This window comes from Protopterus annectens, chromosome 5.part0, assembly GCF_019279795.1.
Source record: "Protopterus annectens isolate FY-2018-M chromosome 5.part0, PAN1.0, whole genome shotgun sequence".
NCBI classification, from domain to species: Eukaryota; Metazoa; Chordata; order Ceratodontiformes; family Protopteridae; genus Protopterus; species Protopterus annectens.
The window spans coordinates 1,357,652,933-1,357,679,871 of record NC_056735.1 but is presented as its reverse complement, the minus strand read 5'-3'; the positions used below and the strand labels follow the sequence as shown (position 1 = coordinate 1,357,679,871).

The window sequence follows — 26,939 nt, the reverse complement described above, 5'->3', positions numbered from 1 at the left end:
GTTTGATCTGTGAGCCACTTGGCCACACATCCTGTGACATAGCTGTTAATGTTCAGGCTGGTAAGCGTGTCCATGATGACAGAGTGGGGAATGGTGTAAAAAGTCCTTAGTGAGGTCCAGGTGGGCTGTGTGGACTACTTTCACCTCCATCTATTTCCTTGGTAACAGTTTGAAGTAAGTCAATTATGTTTAGGAGACAAGGCGAGGTTGTGTAGAGTCCAGTGTCTTGAGGTCCCCAATGTCTCTGTTTATGGGTTCCATGACAATTTGCTCAATAGCTTGTAGACCAGGCTGAGTAGACATATAGGGCAATGGTTTCCAGGTTCTGTTGTGGCACCCCCTTTGTGGAGCTGGATGACTGTTAGTGTATGCCATTCTTTGGGTATATACCCTGTGGTACCATTGAGTCTGGGCAGTGAATGTAGGTGAGGGTGTAGTTCCTTTTGGGCCTAGTGTAAGACGCAGACTGGAACACCATCCAGTCCCATTGATGCTGTGTTCTTGGCTTTGGAGAGGGCTGTCTTTACCTGCATGCCCATGACATCTGGGGCTATGCATCCTTCTGTGGTGGACACAGGCCCTTTTGGGGGTGATGGGGGGAAGTTTACACTGAACTTGTCCCCCAGGATGTGGGCAATGAAAGTTGGTTCAGTGTATTCCTTGCCATTTGTCAGTAGCTGACAGCATATTTGGAAGTTGACACCTACATGTCTGGTATAGCTACAACAGGCTTTCTGGTTGTTATTCTTACAGTCCTTGCCAATTTGTCTTTTGAAAGTGTCCTTGAATTATTTTATGAGCAATCATTGCTTCTTCCTAATAATGATCAGTGATGCCTTTCCTTTAGTGAAGTTGGCTCTATCAGGTGTTAGTTTCCTCCTTCTGTTGTCTAGCTTATTTATGGGCAATGACCACCAGATTGTTTTCTTATTTTTGGAGGAGTGCATCTTGGTTTTATTTGTGATATCTCAATCCATGCAGCCCTGTAGATGCTCATAGGATGCACTTGTAACTGATTCAGCAGATTGTATACCATTATCCTATAGCAAGAGGGCTTTGGAACTTTCCACTTTGGTCTTGGGACGTGTGCAGTTTGCTTTTGAAAATGTCTTCACGGTGGTTTCATTGACTGGGTGGGGGGGTGTGGATGTCCAGTGTGATTACTTTATGATCTGATATTACCAGAAAGGGTTTTATCTCTGTTGTGGAACACTGGTACCCCTGTTGGTGATGATCATGTCCAGTATGGTGTCCCCTCTAGTGGGCATGGTGACCAGCTGTTTCAGGGTGTTAGAGCTTTTAAACTCTAGGAGACATTGGGCAAAGGACGTTGTACACAAGTAATTCAACCACTCAATGTTTGGGTAGTTGTAATCACCTCATATAATGGTTTTTGATAGGACCTTTCTATTTTCCACTGTTCTCAGGAATACTGAGTGAGGTTCCTGTGACAATGTAGGTGATCTGTAGCAGGCTACAATCTGATGAGCAGCTTTGCCCAATGTTAGTTGCACTTGCATGGTCTCCAAGGCCTCATGCTGTGCCACTAACCTGAAGGTGTGGATATCCATAAGGTAAATGGGTACACCCCTTTCTTTTGTATTTCACTCATGGTTTTGGGTCCTAAGGTCAGAGGGATTGTGAGTGTTTTACGTGGAGCATGTCCAACAGCTCTGCGTTTGACATAGCTTTGTATGTTAGGCAGTGACCACATCTGAGTAGGCGATATGCAAGGGAGTATACATGGAGCATTTTGAGATGGTCTGTGTATGGCATGTATTTCAGGCCACTAATGCTCTTTGTGACGTATTCCTGCAGGCTTTCCAGTTGTTGTAGTTGTCTTGTGAGGTACATAGCAAAAGTGGGGTTGTACTCTATTATAGTTCTAGTGAGTGATAAGTAGTGGGGAACAATGTCCTCTTCTATTCTGCATGAGATACATTTTGTGATGAGGTGTGCCACATAGCAGGGTTTCCTGACTACTGTGGGGATGTGATTATCACAGTTGTGTCCAGTGTCCACCTGTGACCTAAGGTCTCTTGTCACACTTTCAGTGTTAAGTATACTACCGCTTATGTTGTAGTTCTTGGCTACAGAGTTTCTAACAAAGGGGATGACAATGCACCTTTTGGCATTGAGCTAGAGCCCATGGCTTTGACAACAGCCATCTGTCTCAGTGAGGCCCTTTTGTAGGCTGTCCACATCTTTAGTGTTTACAATTATGGCTCCTAGTTTGCAGTCCTCTGGAAACTTCAGTAGCCACAGACCTTCCATGTTAAAGTTTACTTCAGGGAAGTAGATACTAAACAGGACAAGACTCAGGACTGGACCTTGTGGTACTGCACTCATCACTAGTCCAAAGTCATACTTGGCGTCTGCTACTTTCACAGTGTGTGTTCTGTCAGTAAGCCTGTTGGCAACCCATCTTGTGACATAGCAATTTATACCTAGTTTAGTGGGTGTATCTATATTTCCAGAGTGTGGGGTGGTGTTGTAAGCCGTGGCAGGATCAACATAGGCTGTGTGAACCACCTTACCCTTGTTGACAGCTCTGTTGACTGCTTCAATGTCATCTGTCAGGTTTAGGTGACATGATCTGCATTTTACAAACCCAACATGGTTGTGGTCCAGGGTTTGGGGATTACAAATGTAATTTTAATATGTTGTATGATGATACATTCCATGGCCTTGAAGAGCGGGCTTGTCAGGCTAATGGGGTGCTAGTTTTTGGAGTCCATGATGTCTCCACACTTGTGTAGTGGGATAACCATCACTGTGCACCATTCAACAGGCACAAAGCATGAGGTGAGGCTATGACTGCACATGGTACGTCAGTGTGGTGCCTGTTCATTCTGTGGTTTGTGTGGAACACAGCCTGTGAAGTTATCTGGTCCCATGGCTGCTGTGATACTGCTTTGAAGAGTGTTTTTTACCTGTGCAGCCATGATGACAGCAACTTTGCAGTCTTCCATTATAGAGATGTGCTCTTTCATGGGTGAGAGGGGGGTACAGTTAACACTGATCCTATCTGCCAGGATGTTGGCGATATCAGTTGAGTCTGTATATTTAGTGCCATTGAGCTGTAACTCAGAACAGATCTGAGTGTAGCCATGACATGGACCTGTCTGTTGGGCAGAGATCTCCTGAGTAGACAGTATGCAACAGAGTACAGATTGGGTTACATTCAGTCTTGTTGCATGGGTCAAATGTTTGAGGCCAGTAATCCTCTTGTTAGGGTACTTCAGTGGTCTTTCTGGCTGCTGAACATGCCTAATCAGATTCATCGCAAGTGTGTTGTGGTACTCTCTGATGAGTCTGATGACTGATGAGTACTGGGAACCTCCTTTCACCTACATGCACAAACCTTGGCAGTTTGTGTGAACACATAGCATGATTTTCTGACAACTTTGTGAATGTGTTTCTGGAAGTAGAGATGTCTATCCACATTTGTCCATAGATCCCTTATTATCACCTCCGTATTTGGCATGTGTGTGAGCATGCCCAGTATGACCTTTCAGTATGTTTTTGCCTGATATTTGCTTCGTTTTTAAGTGTGTGAGCATGCCCAGTATGACCTTTCAGTGTGATGCTGAATGAAATCCACTACATTTGTTGGAGTGTGTGAGCATGCCCGGTATAGACATTTATACTATATGTGTATGGAAAATCAAGTTGTATTTTTACAGCAGGCTATACCTTTGTGTCATAGATCAACAGGAATCATGCTGTGCCTGCAGGGCTTCCACGAGACACTTTGCACAGACTTATCAACATTTCTACATACGGGGGGGGCAGCTATTCTTTGTACATTTCTACCCAGGGGCACACTTGATTGTTACTGTGGGTGTACATACGATGAGGGGTTCACCTGACACTTATACACATTTGCTATGCCTGCATTGCTATGTACAGTACACCATTTCCGTCTGTACTGTTGCCTATCATACTTGCTTGAGGCATACTACTGTACTACACTTCTTAGCTTCCAATGCCACGTATATTAGATTGCAACTTCATAGCCTACACAACCCACATCACACCGCCTGTCCTGATGTTCTCTGTCTGCATAGGCCTGTGGGGGAGGTTACCCATATGCGTCTTTAGGGGCATGTTGCAACATTTCTTTGTGTTTGCATTACTGTACAATTGTCCTGCTGTGTCTGTGCTACCGAAATGCTATCATGGCATAGTGGTTCAGTACTGTGACTATAGTGCACAGTGTCCTGGGTTCGAGCCCTGTCACTGCTTTTTATTTTCATGCTGGGCAGACCAGACTGTTTAAAGGACAGTAAAGCTAATATGAGCATGTTTACCTGTCTTTGCTCAACTTTGTCCGACCTTGCCCAACACTGCTCAACATTGCCAGACATTGCACTAGTTAGCACGGGCAATTTTGTTTACATATACTAAATATTGGTAAAAGCTGCTTAGCACTGCTTTATATTGCTTAAAACATGGCAATCATGCCTCAGGTGGTGCTGCAGGGCTGCTTATGTCAGATGCACATACTATACTCCCTATACATGTTTGGAAACAGGAAGTGTCAAGTTAGGCATCCCTTTTATTTTATGTGCAAGTCAGAGAGAGGTATCATTTCCAGGGTTCCTACTAAGCCAGTATATGTGCTATGCGCTGCCTCTTTGCCAAGGCCAAGGCATGTGGGGCATGTCTCCTTCTGCCTACTGGGGCAGGCTCAGGTTGTTCCTCCTCCGAGTCATGCTGTGCATGTGCAGGCCTTGGCAATGGTGGGGGGCTGTTTGGCCCTGCCCCATGCTGTTCCTGCTGCAGCTGTTTTCGCAGGAGCATATTGTGTAGCATGGCACATACCATGACAATTTGGGTACATGTAGTTGATGAGTACTACAAGGCTCCACCAGATGTGTCCAGGCACTGGAGCCATGACTTGAGCATCCCAAACACACACTCGATTGCATTTCATGTTTGTGTGTGCCTCATTATGGAGTTCTTGTTCAGGTGTGTCTGCATTTCTGATGAGTGTCATCAGCCATGGCTCCAGTGTGTGTCCAGCATCCCCCACTAGGTGACTGTCAGGGATGTCCCCATTAGCAAATGTCTGGTACAGCTGCATCAGATGTACCAGACATTTGCCAATGTCTGGTACAGCTGCATCAGATGCCAGATATGGGAATCGTGGTAGCTTCCAGGGCAGCCAGCACACACATTCAGTATTATGCCCTGGGCATCGCACATGACCTGGCAGTTGATGGAGGGGAAGCCCTAGCAGTTGATGTAGGCCCTACCCCGCTCACCATCTGGTGCTTTGATGTGTATGTGCATGCAGTCAATTGCACCCACTACCTCAGGGTATTCCACTATTTGCTGGAAGAGACGCATATTGCTGGCCAATACCTCACAGGAATTGGAGAAGTATACATGATTACCGACATGTGCTGACATAGCTTTCAGGAACTGGTGCAGTACCCTGGATGCTGATGCCTGTGATATCCTCATCATATCACCAGTTGGTCTCTGGAAGGTACCTGTTGCTAGTATTCTTAGGCCAACACATACCTTGGTTTCCACTGGGATGGGTTCCCCTCTGTTGGCTCTGTGTGTGAGGTGTGGCCTGCACAGCTCAACATTTTGCTGCAGGAGGTCTTTCTCCACTCTATAGCACTCCACTATCTCCAGCTCATGTAGCCCCTGGTAGGTTACCCTGGGTCTGTACACTCTTCTCCGTCTCCTCCCTGTGAGTTGCTCAGCAGCATTCACATTGGCACCACCCTCAGCATCTTGCACATGTTGCCTTATAATAGCAATGGCAGCCCCTAACATTTTTTTGTCTCAGTTGAGCTTTTTAAGATTTCACTTCTCTTTATAGACTGCAGTGTTGCAGTGTTTCTGAGAAAAACATGGGGGAATGTTGTTTGCAGAGTTTTAAGTGCTGGGCTGGGCTGAGCTAGTGTACTGCCTGTGTAATTGGCTGATTCTGATTGATTTCACCTGGCAGGTCTGCTAGTTCTCCTTGCTTAACTTCCTACTACTTCTTTTCCTTCCTTTTCCCTTTCTGTTTCCACAGGGGGCAGTGACGTGCAAACAAGTGCAAACACGCACACACATGCACACAGGCTTACACAGGCTTACATGGGCTTACACAGGCTTAGGCGGGTGCACATGCGTGCACACAGGCTTACATGGACGCACACACGCGCACACATGCTTAGACGGATTTACAGGCGCGCACACAGTGTAAGCATATTTGCAAGAAACTTTGGTGATATCCACAGCGTACACCTTCGGTTTCTGAGTTTCAGTTAAGACAACTGTAGACACGCCTCTTCCAGTCCTGAGTCACTTACAGCAAACACATGCCACTCTGCTCCAATAAGCTTACAGTCTTTGATACATACCCCCTCATGATGTCACCTATTTTCTACTCTGTTACTCCCCAATTCTTACTCTTACACTCTAGGGACATGGTTCCCATGGCAGGCAAAATTGGGATTCACTATCATTATCCTCATTTGCATAGGATTGCCTAGTAATGCTTGGTTACATCTCTCAGACTGAGCTTCCCCCCTTAGCAACCACTACTCAGTAGCCATGTTGTCTTCAGCCTGCCATTCACCTGCATAGCAGATAAATATTTTTAATAAAATGCCTATTTTTGGCTTTTTTTTTTCTGGTTTTTAGAGTGCTGCACATTTGCGCGGTGCTGCACTACGCTTAAACATCAGAAATCAGGGAAAAAAACAAAAATTATTTTGTATTATTTTGCAACGGATAAAAATGCCAATGGCCTTATATTTGGCCATTGGCATGCTTCCTCAACTGGATGCATCCTTTATTTGGAGCTGTCATACCTCCATTTTGCTATTTGCAGAACGGTACTCCGTTACCAACGGAGTACATTTCTGCAAATAACACTACTCTTACTCGGACAGGTTAGTGATTTCTGGATCACAAATTTACCTAATTTGCTTAGCTTTCAGCAGCAAATGAGGTAATTTGCATAACATAACACTCTCCGTGCAAGGGTAGTCTTAGGAGCTCTCATGCACGCCCCTGCCGGCTGTTCCTGGATCACTCGGCAGACATATTGGCTGTCTGAAGTCTTACTCTATTCTTAGACTCCGTGCAAGCCTTTGTGAATCCGGTCCATTATTAACAAATAAAACAACAAGAATAGGGGTATAATGGGACATCCTTCTGCTAATAAACTCAGCTGTGTTTAACTGTACCTCTTGATAGCCCCTTTTAAGAAATAAACAAATAATAAATTCTACTTCATCTAAAAATGTGAATTATTAAAAATGCTTTTTATAAGCATACACTTAGATGCCCTCAGTGCAACAAATTTCTGTTTTCAGTATTGGAACAAAAGAAACTGCATGTGAGGGGTGGTGATTTTAAAACTCTATGAGAACCCCTATGTCACTAGATGGGTTGCAAACTTCTGGAAGGACTGGCTGACCAGGTTAGAGAATGCGCGCAAAAACTGCGCCATAATAAACCGCCATAATCAAGCCTCAAGCATCCTCAAAGGGCCTCAAAAAGGGCAGACAGCTGGTGCCAGAGCCATGGCCTCCGGCTAAACGCCAAAAGTGTATAGTCATCCCCTTTGGCAAAAAAAAAGTGCCCACAAATTATAGATCAGGAGGGAGGTCATCTCTCTTTACACTCCCATCTCAGGCATAATTAAGTACACAATGCCCCCTTTGATGAACCTTTACCCAGACACCTGCAGCAACTGGAAAGACCCCAAAGTACCTCACCAAGCAGTGGCATACCGCTGTTTCAGGCGCGATCTGTGCCTGACGATAAAGCCAAGTCCAACCTGGAATTACATGCTGGAGGAAGTCATCCTTCACTCTGGAATAAAATCCCAGTCCAGGTTAGGCCAGAATCCCTCATTGACTCTCTTCCTCAAGATCTCTTGGAATGGAGATGGGTGGAGAGGAGATTTTACCGGGGGTATGACTTGTGTGTGTGTCACAGAGGAGGCACAGCACAACTCTCAAAAAAAAAAATGGGCATAATGATGAATTTAAAAATGGTGAAAGAAGCCAAACACATTCTGGCTAGGCTTATAAATGCCCTAGGGCAGATAGCGAACAAACAGCAGGGCAAATAACATTAAATTCTGATCAAGAACCTGGATTAAATGAGGTTGTGAATGTTAAATGCCTTTTAAAACACCGCAGGGTGTATGTTAAAAAAAATGTTGTGATATTGGTAATTTATTCTGTATTTTTACCTTGTTAATTGATTTTAATGATGTCATAATTGAAGTGCATTTTTTATTGGTTCATTCTGATTATTTAAACCTGTATTGTTAGTCAGTTAATGTATCTGTTTTTTCTGAAGAAGTCTCTGATGAAAGCGAGTAATAAACACAAGTTTACACTAATTATTGGTCTACCTTTGTCTTTGGCTATTCCAGTGGTGTTTCTTCAGTTTTGGTTTTCTGGAATCATGAACTTTTGTGATTTACTGTCTGTACTGTACTGTTTTACAACTGAAAAGCATCAGTTCAATTCTGATAGCACCCACTCATTAGTATTATAAAAGTGTGACCCCCACACACAAATAAATGCATTTCTTGTTTTTTCTTTTTCTTAAGAAAAATAAATCAATTTCTTGAGTCAATTATCTACTCTTCACACAAACATAAACAAACAAGCGCACACACACACACACATACACACACACACACACACACATACACACACACACACACACACACACACACACACACACACACACACACACACACACACACACACACACAGTTTATTGATTCAAGCCTCTACTCTAAACTCCTGTTAAATATTTGCATTGCTCTTCCTCTGAGGAGTGTGTGCAGTTTCTATGAGGTATGACCTCTGAGCAGCAGTAATTAAATGAGGTATTGCAAGAGATCATTAGCAGTATTCATAATCCTGACCTTCTTAAGTTTGTCATGGTAATTTGCAAAAAGTGGCACTATGTCCTTAAGCAAATAAGGTTGTGCAGGCTGGCATCCCTAAGATAAAAGCATAACATTAACGTTTAAGCATTAGGGTGAGAGCTATTATGGGGATAATAGGATTACACGTTTGTGTATTACTATGATTCATAGAAATAAAAGGGCTACATTTGCATGCAAAACACATGAAAGACCCTGAACTTATCTCGGTAAGGAGCAATTTACCTGTGGAATACAGAAGTTAGGCATCAAATTAATTAGCTGACTGGAAGGGAAAGAATTCATATTTTCTACCATACATTTCAAAAGGAAGTATGAATACTGATTTCACATCAAGAAATGTCTGCTTTACTGTATTGTAGTGCTTGTACATAGTCAAACTACTGGAATGATCTTTGAGGGAAATCATTAATTTTGGTGTCATTGAATTGCTTGCGCATACTTGAACTAACTACTGAAGAGGTCACTGGGGGAAATCATTCATGTGTCAGTGAAGTGCATGTGCATACATGGTCAGATGACCACTGAAGGAGTCACTGGGGAAAATAATTTATTTAGTGATATTTTAGTTCTTGTGCATACTTGGACAAACTGCTGAAGGGGCCACTGGGGAAATCTTTCATTTTTGTGCCATTAGCTTACACCACTTTACAAAATTTCTCATTTATATCTCATTATACTTAAAGGCATGCCACATTAACATAAATGGCCTCTATGAATCACTACTTAGTTACATTCACTAGCAGACATTACAGATACACCTACCACTTTTGAGCAAAAAACTATGAACATCGGCAAGACTGGCACTCACCTCTAAAACATGTATGTCTACTAGCAAAATATAAAGTATAAGTAATTGTTTTATGTTTACTGAATATATCACACACACACACACACACACACACACACACACACACACACACACACACAGATGTATTGTTCAAAATTAGTATAGCTCAGTCCACCAACCTTTATTAAAAACTGCATTTTATTACTTGAAAGTGCAAATAAGTCAGTCTCTTCCAAACAAACTAAATTCTTGTGGTTTTAACTAAGGGAGACAACCAACTTGCTTCAGGTTCCTGAAGACTGCAATATTTCCAAATTCTTCAACAAGGTTATTCTGTTATTTTTTACTTCATTTGGTTCTTTCACCTAGACCCATTACTCTAGACACTGAATTTTTCTCACCAAGGGCAAGCATTTTTTTGCCTGACCTTGTCTGTCCCATTTTAGTATTATCTCCAAATTCTCATTTGACAAACCTCTTGTTACTAGTATAAGCAGGTTCTTCTCTACTCCTAAAATAAAAAATATAACTGAGCAAAACACATACTACATTAAAGATAGCGGCATACCGTTTAGGTAACAAATATTATTTGTTTCACTGCTTACTCTCCTTTTGGGTCAATAACTGGTCATAACCATCACACTATGCTTCTTACTAGTATAAGCAGGTTCTTATCTACTCTTAAAAAAAATATAACTGAGCAAAGAATATACTACACTAAAGATAGCAACACACAGTCTAGATCACAAATATTATTTACATCACTACTTACTCACATTTTGGGTCAATAACTGGTGACAACCATAAACGTATTCTACTACATTCTCACGCTCTCTCTCTCTGTCTCTGTAACAAGCCATCCTCTACTAAAATATGCAGATGATTTACCATTTTTCCACTCCCTAGTATCCTCCACAGCTGGAAGGCACAACTCCAATCTACCTTTATACCCTTACAGTATTGGTTAAAAACATCCACCCCTGGATTCAGCAAGCTGTGCACAGAGTGCAGGAATAGAGCAAGAGCTCCTGCACACAATATGGCCGCCGAACGATCCAGGAACGAGCTCCCGGGACATGCACGAGCGCTCCTACACTATTCCTGCATGGACACCACTGCTATATGCTAATTACCCCATTTGCTGGTGAAAACCATGCAAATGAGGTGAATTAGTGATCCAGGAAGCAGGCAGGCATCTGTGCAGGAATAGTATAACCTGAGGAAATGTATTTGGTTACTAACCGAATACATTTCTGCAAATTACAGAAAGGAGGCATGACAACTCTAAAGAAAGCATGTATTCAATGTAGTAAGCATGCCAATGGCCAAATATATAGCCATTGGCATGAGAAATATTTGCAAAATTATAAAAAATAACTTTTGTTGGCTGATCTCAGATGTTTAAGCGTAGGGCAGTGGTGCACAAAAGGGATCGGCCCGAAAATAAGAAAAAAGTTGGAAATAAGCTTTTAAACCCAAATCAGCATTTTGCCATAATAGTCAATGGCATGCATAAGATAACAATATCAGGGAATAGTGGTTGCTAAGGGGGAAGGTTCAGTATGTGAGTGTGGTTAACTATGAATTAGCATTCTGTTTTAAACAAATGAGGGGATTGATACTGATTCACAGATTTCCTCTTAGTGTTAGCTTGCACCCAACCATGTAGGTGCAGCAACACCATTGTATAAGTCTAAGAGGTGGATGACCTCATAAGGGGGAGTGTCATGCATGCTTAAGCTTATTCGAGCTCTGTTACCCATGTTTGTCCTTAGAGAAGCACAGCTAAAGAAGGGGGTGTGTGTGAGGCTGCCTAGCAGTGTTTACATTACCTAAATGGGTGTGCGCGCCGCACACCAGGTTTTAAACAAACAAAAAAAAAAACTCCAGGAAATAGCAGTACTGTTCACATCTGAGCACTGGGTTTGCACGCTGTGCCTTGAGGCTTAAACGGGAAGACAATGGGAAGGGAAAACCGCAGTAGGAAGGCAATCAAGGAGAACTAGCATAGCTGGCAGGTGAAGTGTATCAGAATCAGCCAATTACACATGGAACAGCCTAGCATGCTGCTATAAACTGTGCAAACACTTTCCGGTCTGTTTTTTCCTACAAACTCTACACCACCCGTGTACACAGATGGGGAAGTATTACCTGACAAAACTAACAAAACGTTAGGGGATGCTGTTGCTTCATACATCAATATGTTCAAGAGGCTGAGGGTAGTGAGGATGTGAATGCTGATGACCAACCCACAGTGAGGAGAAGGAGAAGAGTGTACATACCCAGGGTAACCTACCAGGGGCTACATGAGCTGGAGATAGTGGAGCACTATGGAGTGGACATGGACATTCGACAGAAAATTGTTGAGCTGTGCCGGCCACGCCTCACACATAGAACCAACAGAGGGGAACCCATTCCAGTGGATACCAAAGTATGTATAGGCTTAAGTATACTAGCCACAGGTACCTTCCAAAGGGCAACTGGGGATATCATGGGGATCTCACAGGCATCAGCATTTAGGGTACTCCACCAGTTCCTGGATGCCATGTCAGCACATGCCAGTGAGCACATACATTTCCTCAACACCCATGAGGTGTTGACCAGCAATATGTGTCTCTTCCACCAAATAGCAGAATACCCTGAGTTAGTGGGTGTTGCAGACTGCACGTACATACACATCAAAGCACCACCCGGTGAGCGGGGTAGGGTCTACATAAACCGCAAGAGCTTCCCCAACTGCCAGGTCATGTGTGATGCCCAGGGCATTATCTTGAATGTGTGTGCTGTCAGTACTGGAAGCTGTCATGACTCCCACATCTGTCATATGATATAGCTGTACCAGTCATTTGCCAGGGGGACATACCATATGGCGACCTAGTGGGGGATGCTGGCTACGCACTGGAGCTGTGGCTGATGACACCCCTCAGAAATGCACGCACACCTGAACAAGAACTCCATAATGAGGCACACGCACAAACCAGAATCATAATAGAGCATGTGTTTGGGATGCTCAAGTCATGGTTCCACTGCCTGGACATATCCAGTGGAGCCTTGCAGTACTCTCCAACTACATTTACACAAATGTTCATAGTATGTGCCATGCTACACAATATGATCCTGCGGAAACAGCTGCAGCAGGAACAGCATGTGGGAAGGCCACACAGCCCCCCACCATTGCCAAGGCCATCACAGGCACAGAGGGACTTGAAGGCAGAACTACCTGAGCCTACCCATGTAGGCAGAAGGAGGCGTGCCTAGTATGCCCAGGCCTTGGCAAAGAGGCAACGCATAGCACATACACTGACACGGTAGGGACCCAGGAAATGACACCTCCCTCTGACTCGCACAAACAGTAAAAGGGATGCCAAACATGACACTATCTGTACTTTTCCAGGTATAGGGAGTGCACTATGTGGTCTGACATAGTCAGCCCTCCAGCACCATCCTCAATACTGGCACAGCCACAAGGTAAGTCACTCTTCCTATCAATTGCTGAATGGAGTAGTATGTTCTGATAATTGTATCTATGGTATGGACGTGAGCATGCAAGGGAATCGGATGGCTGAATGGGTTGGAAGCAGATAGGGGACACCTATATGGGCAGCATGAAATCCATAACAAATACTGGTGTCAACATACTAGGCAGTACTAGACAAGGTGACAAATCCCACTGCAGTACATGTGGTGGCCCAAATGTGTGTCCATAGGACACACACATGCATGTCAGTGCAGCTCACATACCCACCACCAGCCTTAGCCAGCAGGACAGGTGTAGGTGACCATAAAGAAAGGCTGGGCTAAGACCTCCAATTGATGGCAATGGTGAACAGCCCCCCTCCAGACCTACACAGACAGACTACAACTGGTCTGGCAGTTGTATGTTAGTTCTGAAGGGTAAGAAGTCTAAAACTGAAATGTAGGTCAATAAAACCTATGATCTGTACTCTACTGATATGCCTCCAGTCTGCATGATAGGTCAAAATACAAAATGAAATGGAAGCCAACAGAGTACCTGAAATGCCAGTACAGTCATAGCAAATGTTTAAAGTCATCAGGTGTGCCCCCCCTACAATCCTATGTAGAAATGTAGTAACATGTAAGTGTGAGGTGTAATAACAGTGGAGCACAGTTTACCTGAGCTGGCCCAATCTACAGGCTAAATTGTTGCATGTGTACAATATGCAGGGGTCCATGTGTTAGGTTGTTGTGTGTTCAATATTGTGTGGAAGTGGTCAGCATGTAGGCATGGAGGGCTGTGTGTTGGTGGCCTATAGGCAGTACTGTCGATGACAGGGCCATGTTCCAACAACTGCAGTGCCAACCACAATGCTTCTCAGCAATACCCATGTCAGCAATCATCCATACTCACTGTCCAGATGCCAATATCTGTCACCATCTGAAAGATGGACATGCCATGAATGTAGATCCATACATACACACAGTACACAGATGGAAGTACCCTAGACAGAGTACATAAAATGTAACTGTCAACTGCACACAACTTTGGAATTGTACATGCAGGTTAACAGCACATTAGCTGTCTGTATAGTATGGAATACTGATGTAGTCTGGCCAATCACTGGCAGACCACAAAAGGCACAGTTATGAAGCAATGAGAGACTGCCTATGTCCCCGCACAAGGCAGCATAAGGGGAATGTCCCATTTATATCTGTGAGTCATCTGCAAGTAGCTTCCATATCACACATGCAGCCACAAGTTTATCACATGTCATATCCTTGCTGTTGAGAAAGAGTACAGTATGCCCCCACTTCTGTATGAGAATACCCACAGAATGCAGCATACTGAAGAGGTGTCCCATGCAGGTGTGTCCCTAGCTATAAGCAGCACCCTGCCTGCATCCAGCCCAATGGATTAATATGGACATGAACTATTGCCATTAACACCTCGCACACTTACCCTGTCATCCCAGGGGAATCCACTGGCTCTCAGCCTGGGAATGTAGGAGTGACAGAATGCTCTGGCCTGCTACAAATGGCCTGCATCACTACCAAATGGCCTACAGTCCTCTGTCAAAGGCCTGTGCCTCACCCGTAGTGCGAATGTATGTTATCTCATGGGGTCCCAACTAACAACATAACACAGTCAACAGAACACAAATGCAAGGCCATGTTGACAAATCCCAGTAGCATGCCCACCATGTCCTACTGCATGAAATGTGGACCAACCCCTAAATACTGCTGGGAGGAAGGGCCAACTATAGGGATACATCTCAGATATCGCTCACATAATGTTAGGAAGAGTATAGAATAACATAGTGGGGGGAGTAGAAGCATGGACGTCATGGAGTGTATGAAGTCTGAAACTCTGATGTGTGCCCATACTACCCCTGTCTGCAAACCCAGTAATGGGTGGCTACAAACCTACTTGTAAACCACAATGTGAAGGGGAACTAACCAGATATATGAGCCCTGCCTCTGGGTAACCTGGGTGAATCGGTACAGCTGAGAGGTATGGCCACAGCAAGATATGGCCATTCTGTTATGTCAATATATGTACAAGAAGGGGATCCTCATCCACCATAGTACCAATGTGCTGGACAATTTACACAGACCCATCAGCAAGTGTCTGCAGATACCCCTCCAGAATGGCATGAGTATGCAATAATATGTAGGCTGTGGACCACAATACTGGAAACAGCTACATTCATCTTATATTTCCCAGGAAATAACTGTGAGCAAATAAGTATATCTGTCAGTATAGTTCATGACATAATACATCACAGTGTAAAGCAGTACATATGTCTGAATATCTCTGCTAACACCAACCATGTAACACAAGCAGCTCAGACAGCAATAGTTACAGTATCCCACTATCTGTCACCCATTGTGACTCCATATTGTCAACCTATATACAGATATCCTGCAGAAACAGGTTGCTAGCTGTAGGTGTAGAACACCAAACCCTGGACTGGAGTACAAATCTACCTGGAATGGATTCACACACTCAATACAGAAGGTCATACTGGGCATGCTCCTACACGTAGAGAAATGAAGCCCATGTCTGACAACACAGTGGACTATACATATTTATCATTCGCAGATGTCTGTGCACACACACCAAATTGTACACCATTCATGTTTTGCACACACACTGGATATGAATATTCACACATATCCAAGGCCAGCACACTATAATATGTCAAACATACACACACAGAAATGTAGGGAAGAGAGAGATAGACATTGACAGAGAGATTTCCATTATGAGGCCTGTCCCACCCACCACACATCCAATTGGCCGATATCACATGATGTGCTGATATCAATCACTATAGACATTCCTTTTGGTGGACCTCAGCCCTATTCTCTCTGTGGGGCTTGTGATAACTGTGTAACATGATAGTACAAATCAGTATTCATCTAGCATTTGTATATCCAGTCCTGTCAAATGTAAAGTTGTGTGTGTGTGTTGTGTGTGTGTGTGTGTGTGTGTGTGTGTGTGTTTCTGCTTCCAGAGGAATGATTTATGGCCCATTCACACATACTGCACTTCCCATTGCCCATGTTGCACTCCTGCTGATGTCAGTCACCTTGAAATAACCCTCTGGCCAAGTCTTAGCCCTATAAGCTATGTGGTGCTTGTGATACGTGTTCAATACTGTAGTGTAAAAAACTGCTTAGGTAGGAGTTCTAATCACAGACATAACAACTGTGAAACTCTGTGTGTGTGTGTGTGTGTGTGTGTGTGTGTGTGTGTGTGTGTGTGTGTGTGTGTGTGTGTGTGTGTGTGTGTGCAGAGATGAATGATTTTGAGGCCATTCACACTCACTACATTTCACATTGCCCTACTTTAGCATGCCTGCTGATGTCAGTTACCTTAAAATAACCCTTTGGCCAAGTGCCAGTCATATAAGGTCTGTGGTGCTTCCAATAACTGTGTAATGCTATAGTGTAGTATACTAGTTAGGTAGGAGTTCAAATCCCAGACATGGCAACTGTGAAAATGTCTGCATTTGTGTGAGAGTGTGTGTGTGTGTGTGTGTCTTTGATGACACCTGATTTTATGGACATTCACACTTACTTCTCTCCCCTTACCCCTCCTTTAGCACTACTGCTGATGTTACTCACCTTCAAAGATACCTTAGAACAGCACTCTAACATATAAGTTATGTGGTCCTTGCGATAACTGCATAATACTATAGTGTGGTGTACTAGTTAGGTAAGAGTTCTAATCCCAGACATGGGAACTGTGAAAGTGTGTGTGTTTGTGTGAAAGAGTTTGTGTGTTTTTGATGATACCTGATTTTATGGACATTCACACTTACTACTCTCCCCTTATCCCTCCTTTAGCACTGCTGCTGATGTTACTCACCTTCAAAGATACCTTAGGACAGCTCTTTATCATATAAGCTTTGTGGCACTTGTGATAACTGTGTAATACTATATTATAGCATACTAGTTAGGTAGGAGTTCTATCCGAGATGTGGCAACTATGAAACTGTTTGTATTTGTGTGAGAGAATGTGCGTGTCTTTGATGACACCTGGTTTTATGGACATTCACACTTACTTCTCTCCCCTTAACCCTCCTTTATTAATGCTGCTGATGTTACTCACCTTCTTAGAACAGCTCTCTAACATATACGCTCTGTGGTGCTTGCAATAACTGTGTAATGCTATAATGTAGTGTACTAGTTAGGTAAGAGTTCTAATCCCAGACATGGAAACTGTGAAAGTGTGTGTGTTTGTGTGAAAGAGTGTGTGTGTGTCTTTGAAGATACCTGATTTTATGGACATTCACACTTACTACTCTCCCCTTACCTCTTCTTTAGCAGAGCTACTGATGTTACTCACCTTCAAAGATACCTTAAGACAGCTCTTCAACATATAAGCTCAGTGGCCCTTGTGATAACTGTGTAATACTATAATATAGCATACTAGTTTGGTAGGAGTTCTAATCCCAGACGTGGAAACTGTGTGTGTTTGTGTGAGAGAGTGTGTGTGTCTTTGATGATACCTGATTTTATGGACATTCACACTTACTGCTCTCCACTTACCCCTCCTTTAGCATTGCTGCTGATGTTACTCACCTTCAAATATACCTTGGCACAGCTCTACAACATGTAAGCTCAATGGTGCATGCCATAAATGTGGAACAGTGTAGTAGCAATAACTACATAGGTATGGGTTTGAATCTCATCCGTGGTAAGTGTTTGTATGTGTTCATATATCTACATTTGTATGTCCGTACCTCAAAGATTTTGGCCTCATTTACACCCAGTACACATCTTAGTGCCTGACTTTAGTAGTCCTGCACATATCATCCACCTTAGAAGTACCTGTTGCCAACCCTAAACCATGTGAGGTCAGTGGTGCATGTGGTAAATGCGTAACATAATGGTCAGAAAAGATTATTAGATGGAGGTTTGAACCTCACCCCTGGCAAATATAAATGTGTGTGTAGGGTAAAATTATTGTTGGGATCTCTCACCCACTACATCACCCATTGCCAGTGTTTACAAGGGCTGGTGATGTTCCTCACTTTAGAAAACCTTGGGACAGCATCCATCCTGTAAGCTCCATGACGCATGCGATAAATGTGGTACACTGTAGTAACAATACATAGCTAGGTAGGGGTTTGAATCTTGGTACTGGCAAGTGTGTTTCTGTCTGTCATCAGTATCCTGTGTGGGGGTTGCTGTGATTGTGTAATAACAGGATCCATTGTGGGGTGGGTTTTGCTAAATTATTATGTTGAGGACCTAGTATATGTCACGATGTCCACATTACAAGGCCAACATATGTCAAACACCAGAGAGGTTGGTGTAGACAATCCACAGCCCTACATGTGACAGTATGGATTAGTGAACAATATACGCAACCCTTTTATTACGCAGAGAACACTCTCTACCCATGTATCATACACACTTGACTAGGCAACAAACACTATATTGGTAGTCCCCTGCATATTGCCTCTCAGATAGTAACCAAGGTGTGATAGCAGTGGAATACATGCCTGCTGACAACAACAGTGCCACTGACATCAAAAAGTACCTTGATGTGTTACATCTCCTGACTGAGTTTGTGTTATACAGCAAGTAAAAGGACATGGAACCCTGTTCCATCCCTTCAATAGCCAAATAAATGTGTACCATGGCCCATTTGCCATGTTCCCCACTGGACGCCTGCAACAACTGTAGAGTCTGCAAACGTACACCACAAAGGGAATATCATGCCTTATACACATCCCCTGTATGGACAGACGCCACTAACTCCACTGAATACCCATATCATACTGTCAATGTAGATGCAATCACAACCTCAGTTACATAGCCAGGTCTCGTAAAATGAGGTCAGGAATGCTACATCAGAAGATAACAATCTGTCCCCACAACATGCCCCAGAGATCTCAAGTACACTTCCACACATCAAAGAACATGCTTGTGGGACATGTGCACAACCCAGACACTGTCCATGTTATGGAATATAGATCACATACTTTGGAAGCAGTGCATATCACTAGCCACCCACAATAAAAACCCAGATGAGTGGATGGTGAATACAATACCCACCCCTGGTGACCACTCCAGGGACTACACCACTGAGCCACACTGGGGACTATTGTCATGTGGCCTGATGCCAATGTATTCCCTTGGCTTAGCCTTGTAGAGCCTTCAGGCCCATTCACCTACTACACACTTATGAAGCAATGAACCTATGGATCTCACTATTGGCAAGTGTGTGTGTGTGTGTGTGTGTGTGTGTGTGTGTGTGTGTGTGTGTGTGTGTGTGTGTGTGGTGAATGATTTTGAGGCCATTCACACTCACTACACCTCCCTTTGCCCAACTTCGGCATGCCTGGTAATGTCAGTCACTTTGAAATAACACTTTGGCCATGTTGCAGCCTATAAGCTCTGTGGTGCTTGCTATAACTGTGTAATACTGTAGTGTAGCAAACTAGTTAGGTAGGAGTTTTAATCCTGGTCCTGGCAACTGTAATAGTGTGTGTGTTTGTGTGAGAGAGAGTGTGTGCGTGTGTGTCTTTGTTAACACCTGATTTTGTGGACATTCACACTTACTACACTTTCCTTACCCCTCCTTTAGCACTGCTGCTGATGCCACTCACATTCAAAGCTCACCTTCAAGGATACATTTGGACAGCTCTCCAACATGTAGCCTCTGTGGTGCATGTGATAACTGCTTAACACTGTAATAGTAATGCATAGCCAGGTAGGGGTTTGAAACTCATTACTGGTAATTGTGTGTGTCATCATGTGATTGTGTAATGACAAGATCCATTGCAGTGTGGTTTTACTACATTATTATATTTAGGACCTATATGTCCCAATGTCCACATTACAAGACCAATAGTTGTCAAACACTGTAGAGGTTGTTGTAGACAATCCACAGCCATAAATGTCTACTGCCATGTGCAATTACTATGTGACAGTATGGATTAGTAAACAATAAATGCAACCGTTATAATACCCATATACCACTCTCCACCCACGGATCATACACAAACACACTTGGCTCTTTCTCTCTTCCTTTATTACTTTCTGTCTGTCTCTCTGTCTCTCTCTCTCTCTCTCTCTCTCTCTCTTCCTTTCTGATAGATGTGGAAAAATACATATTTTTACACATACAAAATGGAAATGGCTTTGGTGAGGCTCAAACCATGAATGACTCCATGCAAGGTGCATGCTCTAATCACTATAGTATTGCACTTCTGCTTATGCTGGATGTCTATTGCTTTTTAACTTATCGTGCCTTTACAGCTGGACTAAGTGTAGCTAAGCAACGGGCATACCTGTGCAGCTAAGCTTAAACTTTATTGCATGTATAAAAAAAAAATATTTACTGCGTTTTTTATTTGTGCCCTTCAGAATATCCATGCTAATGCTGATCCTGTTATTCCATCAACTTTCTGCTTTGTGGGATGATTTTCCTTTATGGCTTTGTCCACATTCCTTACTCTGTCAAGTTAGGAGGTGTGCGCTACGTTCTTATGCTAAATCTATTATTCTATCAACTTTTGGCTTGGTAGGGACAATTGTCCCTTTTGGCTTTGTCCAGATTTCTTACCCTGATGGGTTGGAGGTGTTACGAGCATTCTCACTCATTTTAAATTGCTGAACGGCAATTCTGGAGTGCAGGGGGCATGTGCATTGTGAGAACTCTGCTCTCAGAAACACCGCCTGCACTCTACATGGAACTATGTCCGTTTTACAGCACGGCAGCACACCTTCATACATATGCATGGCTCACTGCCATGCTGAACAGAAACAGTCCCTACCATGCAGGAGTAACTTATTCCTGCATGGCTGCTTGCTGAATCTGGGGGCCAATCTGAATATAAATGTAAATATATAAAACTGTCTGGTCTTCAGCACACACACTGCATTTATACATAGTGAAGTCATCTAGTAAACATTATACCTCTAAACCACATTACAGTTCAGTGAATGAAACATGCAAAATGTCCTAAGGTTACAGAAGAATAAGATCTGCAATCTAATTTATGCATTCTTTAACCTTTAGCTAGCACCCAGAAGCATACCTCTCAACTGTCCAGATTTTCGTAAAATCTCCAGATTTTTGCCTTACAGTTTTGGTCTATTCCTCATAAAATCTGTCTATTTCTGACAAATCTTGGAGGATTGAAGTCACTAAATAATACTAAATAATTACAGACATTTGAGTTTCAGACTTCATATCTTTCAGTAAATACACACTAATCCAAAATCTGTTATTCTAGCGATTTTTTAAGCTTATAGGACCAATATTTAAAATCTTCCTTATTTTTGGCCTTTGTTCCACCATTATTTCTGGCTTTGTCCAGATTTCTTGCACTGAGGTGTTGAGATGTATGCCCAGAAGCTGTCTGAAAATCTATTTACAGCAAACAAGTACCAAACAGATGAAACTAGAAAAACAATGGTTAAGCCACACTTCCCGCAAAATTCACTTTATGATCATTTTACTCATAGTCACTGCAGCAGCCATCTTGTGCAAATGGGAAATATTTTCCTAAATTATGAGATAAACAGCTCATTTTACTTAATAGTTATTTTGCTTAAAAATACACACACACACACACACACACACACACACACACACACACACACACACACACACACACACACACAAACACATTCACACACAAAAAAAACTCTCCCAACTGCCTCCTAGATGACCCTAGCTAAGCATTGGGAAGCCCTTCTTCCTTCAGTCTAGAGGATCCATACTTTTTATCAGTCATGCAACTCTGTGAAAAATTTCTTCTTAACATGCTAACAGCCACACATTTCTTTGAATTTACATCAATGTCTAGTCTTTGTAACCCATAGATCTCAGCTGTCTCTGATTTTGCAGAAGATTTCTGATATTTGACTCATATTTTTTCTGTCTTTTGTAAAAATTTTGACTTTTTGGTAAAGCATTCAAAATTACAGCCAGTCAATGATGGCACACATTTAGAGTTTCACACTTACTGTTCAGAAAATGTTCTATTTACTTTTTTAAATAAATTAACTGGAGATTCAGAAACTTTACTGCTGGTGGAAAGCCCTCTTTACTGGAGATGATGCCTGTTTCCAGTTCAGAGACAGCTCTCCTGCAGAGCTTAGCTCGATGACATGCAGGAGCAGCCTTAAGTCAGTTGGTGCCCTAGCAAAAGGGCTCCACGGCACCCCCCACCACACTATCCGGTGCCCCCATCCTTTTCTACCTACTCAAATAAATACTGAAAAAGTTCCCCTGCTAGAGTGGAGCCCTAGGCGGCCACCTAGTTGGCCTATGCCTAAGGACGGCTATGATGACATGCACCACCATAGTGGGCTGACCCTCTGACTTACCACAATTGTAATGGAGGCACTTCAGAGGAGTAGCATACCATAATTAGCCATGTGCTCTACTCCAAAAATGCATGTGTTAACTGATTTATGCAGCTGACCAGTTCAGAGAACTGTTTGGCTGAGTAAATCACCACTGTCATATGCATTACTTATCTCAGCCAAAAGTTTTTGCTCATGTGTTACTCTCAATGGGAGTGATCACATTAGAGGCAAGTTCCAGGGAGTGTAGTGGATACATTATGGTGTAGTTTGTGTGAGTATGTGTAAGTATGTGTATCAGACCTCCCAACCGTTCTGAATTACTCGGTTTTTACTGAGTTTTGGGGTCCAAATGAAGGGGTGCCACGATTCCCGAGTGGCACCCCTTCATTTCCGATTTTTTTCTTTTTGTTTTCTAAATTTTTTAAAATATCCCGCTGTCGGAGCTGACGTCATCATGTGCGCAATGATGTCAGCGCCGTCAGGCTACCAGCCAATCGGAATTGAGCTCAAGGAGCTCGCATCATCATTTCTGGCTGGCTGGCCATTCACATCATCATTTCCGGCGGTTAAGTTAACGGTGGGATTAATGGCAACAGCATGGGGAACAGGAGCCCACCAGGATTAACGGAGTGGGACTAATGAGCTGGAATTAATGGCGGAGGCGGGACTAACGGCAGCAGAGCCGGGCACCAGGATTAATGGCAGCAGCGAGCTCACAGAGCAGGACTAATGGCAGCAGCATGGGGAACAGACAGGGAGCTGGGATTAGTGGCAGCAGCAACATGAGGAAAGGAGCAGAATGGGAGCCGGGCCGGGTAAGGTTACCAGACAGAGTGTGTGTGTGTGTGTGTGTGTGTGTGTGTGTGTGTGTGTGTGTGTGTGTGTGTGTGTGTGTGTGTGTGTGAAAATTATATCAGTCTTTATGAAAGTGACAATCATCCATGTTAAGATATTGGCTGAGACAGCAAATATGTGTTTTCTGGCTAGGACACTGCACCTAAACTGCTATTGTGAAGAGTCCAGAACAACTTAGAAGCATGAAGGCTTATGAGCACACAATGTGCTGATATAAACTGACATTTCAGACATGTTGTATGGTATATAAGCCCTTTACACGAGTCACATTCCCTTTTCTTCAACTATAGTTTACTTAATAATACATACACTTTAGCCAATATCAGCTGGTCAGTCAAGTTTTTTTGTGAAAGTACTGATTACTTTTCATAGCTGCAAAGACATAGCTTCATAGCACTGCAATTAATGCTTTCTCTTGTAAAGCATATAACTATTTGAGATCTTTAACATATAAACCTAGATAGTCATACAATTAACCATGCAGTCTTGTGCTGCAAAAACATAGGACAAGTTGTAGAAGCAAGCTATAGCACAACGAATGCTAGTCTACATTTGTTAGTCTTGAAAGTCATCTTTTAACTTAAACAGCTCAACATTCTTCAAGCTAGAGACAGAGAGAATGAATTTTGTGATCTAAGATTCATCAGTATAGCAAGAGGACAGATACTGTTCTCTGTTATTTTTATAGCAATGCAAGCTCACAACTATTAATTTTGCCACTAAATGCAACATCTTGAGTTCATACTAAAAATGATCTCAGAATGAACTGATTTGTTGTGATTCGTTTCAATTTGAATGTTTGATAATAATCTTGGATTTATATGGTCGGTCTTCCACTGTTTCTGGTTTTGTAAAATATTAAGATTTTACTAGTAAGATTAACTACAAAATGTAGCTGAACAAAACTACTATAGAGTTGTGACACCCTTGGTTATTTATATAATGTGCTAAAATATCCCATTCAAGGCTAAATGAGGAATGAAGCAGTAAATTAGCATACTCAGTTTCAAAGGAAGGATCACTAAACTTGAAAGTATAGTTACTCTGCAACAAAGGAAATGCAAGCAGGGTATCCCATGGCAGCAGTGAATGGGAGGCACAGGAAGCCATTTAAATATGTAAACCTGGCAAGAAACATATTTTATAAAGTGCAGTGAGCTTATCATAATACAGATGGTACATACTTACCTCACACAGAAAAGTATCTCTTCTACCCTTGCAGAAAGAGAGACAAATAGTGTTTACAAATCATCCGCTATATAATCAGCAAATTACATCCACAAACTTTTTTAACATTTATAAGATTTCCTTGGATCCAAGCATATTTGATTTTGATAATGCTCTGCTGGAGGAAACAGCAATATTTCTTTATAAAGTATGAAAGGCTTGATGCATTTAAAGAGAAACAAATGTATTACAACTTAAGGGAAAAAAGCAATAGCAAATTCTCACTCACATTTTAGGGGGGTTATGTATACTAGAGAACAGTGCACATCTTGTATGTATGGTATAGAGCACAATGTTTTTAAACAATGGGGACATGGACTCGTTTACAAGTATTCTGCATACTTTGTATTATATGCTTCAAACCAGGATTGTCTTTCCTTGATATAGATCAGTGTTCTTGATGGCAGTGTAGAAGTGTCCACAGTTTTCTATAAAGTGTGCACAGAAGCAAATTGTCCACAATAGCATACATAAGTTTTCACAGCCAAATCATCTCTGTCTTGTCTACAGCCAGTAGCTGCTCTGTTATGCTCTGTTGCATGAGGGTACTGCATAGAAGAGAAAAATGACGTGCTTTTTTGTGTACTAAGTACACAGATGTCCCTCCTGTACTGTGCTCTGCCCTGACTGCGATTCATAAAAATACCAGAATCATTAGGCATGACAACAGAGGTGGGATCATTACCATTACATGATAACAGTATTTGCTGTAGCATGAGTTCCCATTGGCAGGAACTCAGCACCATCACTGTGTGTGTGAGTGTGTGTGTGTGTGTGTGTGTGTGTGTGTGTGTGTGTGTGTGTGTGTGTGTGTGTGTGTGTGTGTGTGTGTGTGACAAGTTTGCTTGTCACAGTAGGTTTACTGCCCATAGGCAACTTTGTAGGGATTTTCTTATCATGCAATTGATGTATTGTGCTTTTTTTTTTTTGATAGAGGTAATATATTGCTCAGCTTTGTGTGGGTGTGAAAGTAGACTTTTATGTTGGAAATGTTCTGAATTGGGCAGTTTTGTCATTATTAGTTCATGCATTTTGTTTCATTGCCTACAGTACAGCCTACTGGAAAAATGTTCAAACAATAAATTTAAAATGTGCTCTGTCTAACAACTGTGCTGTATTATACAAGGAAGATATAATTTAATAAAGTCAGGAAGGTGTATTAAAGAAAAGAACACATGTATGTTTCTTGTTTTGTGTGCAATGGGCCAATGATTTGAAAACAGCCCAAAGGTAATCTTTATCCACCACTGGCCAGATGCTTTTTATTTGGATGTGGTGTGGGTATCAATGCTGTTTCAATTAATGTGAATTTCAAGGGCAGAGAAGTTTTAATGCCAAGTCTGTTTTCATTGTGAGACAGTATTGCTTTGTTTAGCAGATGCATATTCTATTAGTGTCTGTGCATTGTGCTGTAAAATGTAAAAATAAAATCCAAATAATCATGTAGAAGTAAAGCAGTATGCACAGATTAGTGTTTATGGTAAATGGGGTAAATAACCAGGTAATGGGACATTGGAATGGCTGCAGGGGGACTGTGGTGCCATATTTTGGTTGTCTGCTCTTCAGTTTGCGTTTGAAAGTTGGTATCCCACAATTCCATTGGAGTGGGTGGAGTTACGTAATTATGTATGCAAATTATATGTTAATCAGTGTACAGATTTGTACCTATTTTTCATGGGCCTTGTCCAGATTGTTGATGTTTCCAGGTTGAGAGGTATGATGTGTATGCCTGTGTGTGTGTGTTTTTGTTGCCCTTTCTTTTATTCTACCTTAGCCCTAACAGCCTTTCACTGTCTTAAAAACGATAAGCCTATCTGTAAGGCTACTATAGGCTACAGAGTATTATCTTACATTGTTCAGGTTCTTTTACTAAGTTTAATATTCCAAACTACAATGAGCTCATGTAACTGATTTCAGATGTATGCAGTATGATTTGTGGACTGGAATCTTGCCCAACAAGATTAATTAATGTCTGCCTGGAGGTACTGGGCCCAATTATTTTACAGATTTTAAAGTTCTCTGAGCTATGGAATTTTCCTATCTTGTTTAAACAATACCTTGTTTGTTTCTTGTCTTCAGGAAGCCATCTCTGTCTTCTAACCCTCATAACTTTCATGCTGTTTCTCATCAGCTACTCTTTGAAACAAATAATGTAGAAGATTGTGAGTATGCATGTTGGCTTTTATTTAGGGAGACAGAAGTTCACAGATTCCCATCAGTCCAGTTGTTGTGCACAGTTAAATATTTCAACTTACCTTTAGGGTGATAAGTGAGGTCCTTGCAAGATATTACTGTAGTTTAACTGTACTGTCTATTCTACTGTTCTAGACTGATTTGCCT

General features: G+C 42.3%; 1 protein-coding gene across 9 annotated transcripts in view; it reads left to right on the top strand.

Moving 5' to 3' along the window:
• Positions 1-26,939, top strand: part of DLG2 (discs large MAGUK scaffold protein 2) — a 4,792,098-nt gene that overhangs the window by 3,670,945 nt on the left and 1,094,214 nt on the right. The gene's annotated exons all lie outside the window — the stretch shown is intronic.